This window comes from Chiloscyllium punctatum, chromosome 22 (genome assembly GCF_047496795.1).
Source record: "Chiloscyllium punctatum isolate Juve2018m chromosome 22, sChiPun1.3, whole genome shotgun sequence".
Taxonomy (NCBI): Eukaryota; Metazoa; Chordata; class Chondrichthyes; order Orectolobiformes; family Hemiscylliidae; genus Chiloscyllium; species Chiloscyllium punctatum.
This window is the reverse complement of record NC_092760.1, coordinates 50,976,902-50,983,378: the sequence shown is the minus strand read 5'-3', so window position 1 is coordinate 50,983,378 and position 6,477 is coordinate 50,976,902. Positions and strand designations below refer to the sequence as shown.

At 39.3% G+C, this 6,477-nt stretch overlaps 1 long non-coding RNA gene across 1 annotated transcript; it reads right to left on the bottom strand.

The window, feature by feature from the left end:
• Positions 1–556: 556 nt before the first annotated feature.
• On the bottom strand, positions 557–5,316 carry LOC140493627 (uncharacterized). Its single transcript, XR_011963727.1, has 2 exons — positions 5,235–5,316; positions 557–835 (listed from the first exon to the last, which is right to left on the bottom strand). It is a non-coding gene; the product is annotated as an uncharacterized lncRNA (long non-coding RNA).
• Between the last annotated feature and the right edge of the window lie 1,161 nt (positions 5,317–6,477).

The following is a 6,477-nucleotide window of genomic DNA, read 5'->3' as shown; positions in this document are numbered from 1 at the left end:
ACATTCAAAAATTTGGAAATGTTACATTTGATATCATTGAGATTTATTGTGAACAGTGGGGGCCCAACTACTCATCCATGCAGTAGCCAATAGCCACTGCCTGACAACATGAGACTGACCCATTTATTTCCTACACTGTTTTGTCTGTCAGCCAATCATTAATTCATGCTTGAATGTTATGACCAATCCTATGTGCTTTATTTTTTCTAACCAGCCTCCTGGGAAGACTTTTATCAAATCTCCGAACGCAAGAAGTCCCTTATGTAAATGTTTATAATTTCTTTTACTGCTGCTTATAAATCCACTCCTCACTAATAACCCCTCCACCCTTGCCGCTGTGTATAACCCCTAATATAATTCCCATTTGACTGCAGTTTTGTTTGGGATTCTTGCTACCATAATCTGTCAAATGTAGTTGTGATGTCAAGGGCTGTCACTCTCACCTCTGGAAATCAGCTCATTTGTCCATGTTTGAACTAAGGATGTAATGAGGTCAGAAGATGAATGGCCCTGTTGGAACCTAAACCTCAATGTCACTGAGCAGGTCATTGCACTGTTTGATAGCACTGTTGATTATATCATCCATTACTTTTTCCTAATGAATGAAACTGGCAATAATTGGCCAGTTTGGATTTCTCCTGCATTTTGCATACAAGAAATGCATGGCAATTTTCCACAGATCATTTGCTTCATTCACTCCTGCATGTTGAAAATGTCCAGTGCCATCTTGAGTTCCGTGGATTTCTGATTTTTTGGTTAGTGCTTGGCATGAAAATGCACATTATACTCGTCTTCATCACACTGTTCGGCATGAGCCTCACGTTGTCTGAAGAACCTAGAATAAGCAGAGCAGGACAAGGGTTGGAATAGACAAACAAAGACCAGCATTTGGCAAATTACTAATTAGACAATGTTGCATGAGTTTGCCATTTCAAGGAGATGAGTGACTGCAATACTGAAATAATTAAGCAGAGGAGAGATACAAAAGTTGCTTTCAAACTCTACTATGACACCAAATCTTGAAATTACCCTTGCTAATGCTGTCTTTTCCCACTATAACAATGGAGGCCTCTCCACAGGATCAAGTACTTATACCACAGCAGAACATCTCTCAAAGTGACCCTGAGTGACTCTCTCTGGTGCACTCCACTGCTTGTAACCTGCAGCTATAGGAGCTATCCTGTCTCCTGCCTGCATCTCTCTCCATCTGACTCTGTAACCCTGGCTGTTAGATACAGAGTAAAGCAGCACACTATCCCTTTAAATTGTCAACATATCTGTCAGTCTATCAGATCAGCTGGGCTTGGAGGATTATAGCAACAACTCACACTTGTGAAATTTAGTTCAAGATTGATCCATTGTCATGAAATAATGATCAAATATTCAATTGGTGGAAGGATCACCACGTTCATTTTAAAAGAAACAATTATTTTTGGAGGAGAGTAAAGGACACAGCATTATTTCCGGATCAAGTTTTAATTTTTTTGGTCCTGTCACCCAATCATCAAATTGTAATACAGTACTTAGTGCAAGTAAGTACATAACCACAGTAAGTGTTAGTATTCAAACCCAAGTCAAAGGTGAACAAATCATTGCAACTTGATGCCACTCTCTAACTTGGATCTGCTCTTGCTGTCCTCCTGTCTTTGTTATATCTACTTGGCATTTAATGCAGGTTTCTACTTGGAAGTCACAGATGATGCATCCAAATGTGCAACAAATGTGCCCTCTGCATGTGCATTGATCCTAAATTCTGCCACAAAGTCATGGTGGGATGTAAGTTCACACCAAGGTGGTAGCTTGCCTGAGTTCCTGACTCTGGCAGTTTGGTAAGTGAGGATGTTTTAAAGGTTGATCACAGTCTAAAATCTAGTCAGGTTTGTATTCAACATTTAGCTTAATTGTGGAAGTTATCTGTAGTTTCTTTCAGACTCAGTAATAAACAAGCTCCATGTAAAATGACAGCTACAGGTAAGTACTTAGGTACTGTTACAATCCCAGACAAGACCAAATTTTGTCATAATCTGGTTAAAGGTCAGTAACTATTTTTTGTTTAAAACAGATAAAGATTGAGATGATGGGTATTTAGGAAGAACCTGATGACTGGATTCCAAAGTTTTGAGTAAACTAAATTTTACTACATAAGGTTAGAAAAGTAAAATAATCTACTTGTACTCTAACACCCAGAATTAACATTAGGAAGCTATGCATTAACAGACAAACTGTGGTGATCACACGACAGACCATTTCAAATAGCAGTTGTGGTAAAACACATCTTACAGAATTCTCAGCAACCATCCTCTCACCCCAGGCTGTTGGTGATACTATGGATCACCAAATGTCATTAACCTTAGTTTCTTTTACAATTGCAATTACTCACTTTTGATAGCCTTAGACCTCATTCCATGATGAAATGCTCAAAGCAGCTTACTTCTTAGCATTTTTTTTTCCCCTGGAACTGCACTCCCCTGGATTCATGAGGCTGGACTTCACTTTGGTATCCAGCTTTGCTAAGCTGCAGTTCCCCTGGTCTCCCCTCAATTCTGATATTTCTCACCTGCACCAAGGGATGCCACTTGAGTTTACTGGTTCCCCCCCCTCCGCCCCCCCCCCCCCACCCCCATCTTACACTGCATTGAACTATCAATGGCTCCCTGTGCTTCTTTGAGACCTAACTCTCTCCAACATAAGTATCCATGACCTTCTGCTATTCTCCGATTGCCTCATTACATCTCCTGAGTTCTGACTGCTTGGAGACTGTATACCTTCAGATTGGCACTAGTCTAACCCTTTGCGTTGACTACCTCAATCAACATGGAATCATCTTCTCCAACTCAAACTAAAACTGATTATAACCCCTGAACTGCTGTTCAGTCTTGAACTGATCTGGGTAATCTATCAAAACTCTCCAAGAGGGTGCTGCATATGTTGCTAGGCAGCAAAAAAATGTTTCGAGCACTGGAACATCATGTGCTTAAACATTATGATCTCAACAGGCCAAATGATACAAAAATGTTAGTATCACAGTACTGTAGCTAGTTATGACTGGCTCCCCAGCCAACAGTAACTGACTCAATTCTCTGGAATTCCAGCTACAATAAATACAGGACATTAAGGGTCCATCTTGTGGCGAGTGGTAGCTTCCCTACCTCTAGATTTGGAGACCCGGTTCAAGTCCCATCTTATATATAATGACATCTCTGAACAGGTTGATTAGAAAAGAAAAAATTGCAATAAAATGAATGCATGACATTTTAAAGATATATGAAGGATTAGATCATGATGGCACCTTTTCTGAGTGCTTGCTTTAGGAATTAGGCACAAGGAGGGAGGTGATGTGCTGCTCTGTTATAAAAGAGGAATGGGTTGAGGAGAGTGAGACCTAAGAACTAAAGCTTGGAGGCATTAAACAGGTCAGCTAGTCGAGTAGTGAATACTACTTTCTTGCTCTATATTTCAGGATGAGGGATTATTACCTGAAGACGTGGTTCCAAGAAGTAGTCCCACCATTTGGGATAGTTCTTTCCAGTTTGGTGAGGGAAAGTAGATTTGATTCTAAAAGAGGCAGATTCAGGGATCCAGAAAGTAGCAATGGAGGATGTTCCTGCAGTTTGTGTGAAGAAAAGCTGGGACTCGATGAGTAAACTGACCATAATACCCCCATAAAAGGGGCTATTTGGGTGGGGATAGTAAGAAGATATGTAGTTGTAGGGAATCATATTGTTAAAGACTTTTCAATTTAGCAAAAAAACATGAGCATTGAAATCTATGTTGCTGATCAGGTGCCAGATACCAGGAGAGGAGCTTGGATTGAGAGGTATAGGATACAGTCATTGTCATCCATGTGGGAACCAATAACATAGATAGGACTAAGAAAGGGGTTCTGCTGGGCAAGTATAAACAGTTAGATAAATTTAAACTTACCATCTTGTAGTTTTTCTTTGTTTTGGATTACTACCTGAACCACAAGCAAATTGGCCTACAGTAGATTAGATCAGAATTAAATGTCTGTTGGGTAGGTTGAGACATGGTCATGTGTAATAAGAAAGAATTAGCTAATGTCCTCTAGATAGGAGTGATTATAAGAGTTTCATGATCTGTTTGAGACTGAGTTATCTCATTATACATTCTGAACTGAACCACAAAACAGGTTAATTTTGATGTAATGATGTGTAATGAGATTGCGTTAATGAATAAGCTCCAAGTAAGAATGATCAAAACAGACTTCAAGGAGTTTCAGGGTGGGCAATGAGAACCTGAAGCTAATCTTAAATTTAAAGGCATCTACCAAGATATGAAGATTGAGATGCCAAAATGGACTGGAGAAAATAGAGTAAAATGTGCGATAGTGGAGACGCAGTGGCAAACGTTTCAGGGAGCTAATTCCAACAAAGAAAATTTCCATTGAGAAAGAAAGACTTTACAAGAAGGGTGCAGCATCTGTTCACTAAGGATGGTGTCGAAAAGCTGTTGCAATGATTAGTGGTAAACCATAAGACTGGGAAAATCCTATAAATCAGCATAGACAACTAAAAAGAAAGAGGAAATGAAGTATAAGGGAAAACTAGCAAAAAATATAAAAATGGACATTGAATGTTCCTACAAGTGTACTAAAAGTGAAGGAACAGCAAAAATGAGCATTGGTTCTTTTAGAAATGAGAATTAGGAAATACCTTTTTGAAAATTTGTTCGTAGGATGTGGACATCACTGACCAGGTCATTACTGCTGGCAAGTACAATCCTTGAATATATTTAGGTGATGACTTTAGTGTAGCCTAATAGTGATTTGCAACTGAAAAATCTCTTGTTTAAGACTAAGATTTGCTATTAGTTATTTTTAAATTGAACCACTAATTTTAAATGGGCCTGCATACAGAATGACTCAAATTCTTAACTTATGGACAAGTTTGTTGAAATGCCTTGTATGTGGTCTTCATAATTGGTTGACTTTTGGCATTGCACCAACACAATAATTCATACATCATGTTGCTCCTTTAGATTGACAGTAGGATATGCTTAATGAAAAACAACACTTATGTAGCCACTGCACTGTAGCAGTGTGAAATGGCTTGCTTAACCTGATGTTAAAATCTTTTGAGATTCTTTGCCTTTCTGGGATAAGTTGAGTTAGTGAGCTTATGATATGAACTTCAGCAAATGTTTCACGTTAACAGCATAAACTATACTGTCAGCATTTTATTCAACATTGAAAGTTCCAGTTTGAAGTTGCTCACCAGACTCCATGTTCTGTCGCCTGGCAAAATCTTTATGGTTCTGCAATCCCTGTGATCTTACTCCATTTCCTGTCCCTTCCCTCATTTCCTCTTCACCTCCTGTCTCTGTGACACCTTCCTTTTAAACTCTCCAGTATTTTGTTTCTGTTTTGGCTGCCATTCTCAACTTGCCCTGAAGTCCTGGACTCCGCCTGGTGGCAGATGTTGTTCAGTGCTGGTAATTCTGCTTGCATTGACCAGCTTCTGCCATTAGTTGGAGCATAGGATGATTCTAATTCCAACATGAGCTCTATTTACATTTATAGCGCATTCATTCTGTTTTTACATTGTGCTTTAAAGGGTATTTTGTTTATGAAAGGCCCAGAAGTACCTAACTATACAATGTTTCATTTTGATATTTTGTGATTTTATTTTGCCTGTTATTTCAGCTGGGAACACAGTATGTTAAAGTATTTAACCTGGACTCTGTCTGAGCTGTGCTGAGGATTGGAGACTTGGACCAGATGCGTAGGACTCACTCGGAGGTATTTTTCTAATCAGAAATGTTATTACACACCCTCTGGAAAAGATAGAACTTGAATGCAGGTTTCTGGGTCCAGGGGTTGGGACAATACCATTGCACCACAAGAGCCCCTAAGGATCCTTGCTAACCACTGCAATCGTTGGCCTTGCCCCATCCACACTGACCTGCCTGCCTACTCAATTTTCAAGTCTACTTTCCCATCATAACCTTCAACTCACTTTTAATCCAGTAATTTGTCTAACTCAGCCTTGATTATATTCAATGACAGCCTCCACTGCTCTCTAGGGCAGTGAATTTCAAAGGTTAACAACCTTCCGAGAGAGGAAATTCTTCCCAGTTTCCAATTTGAACAGGAGACCCATTTTTATAAAACTATACCTCTTACTTGTAAACTTCTTCAAAAATGGGTATATCTGCAATACACACCCTGTCAAAACCCCTCAGAATTCTCTATGTTAAAATAAAAAATGCCTCTTTTTTTTCTAAACCCCAATGTGTATAGGCTCAACCCGTTTAACCTTTTCTCTAAGATGACGGCTTCATCCCTGCAACTAGCCAGGTGAATCTTTTAACTGTCTCCAATGCCAAAATCATTCCCTTCAGTAAGAAGATCAGTAGTGTAAACAGTGCCCAGTACACTTGTAGCAAGACTTGCTTATTTTACAGGCCCTCTTCCTTACAATAAAGACCAGCACTCCATTTGCCTTCCTAATTAAATTG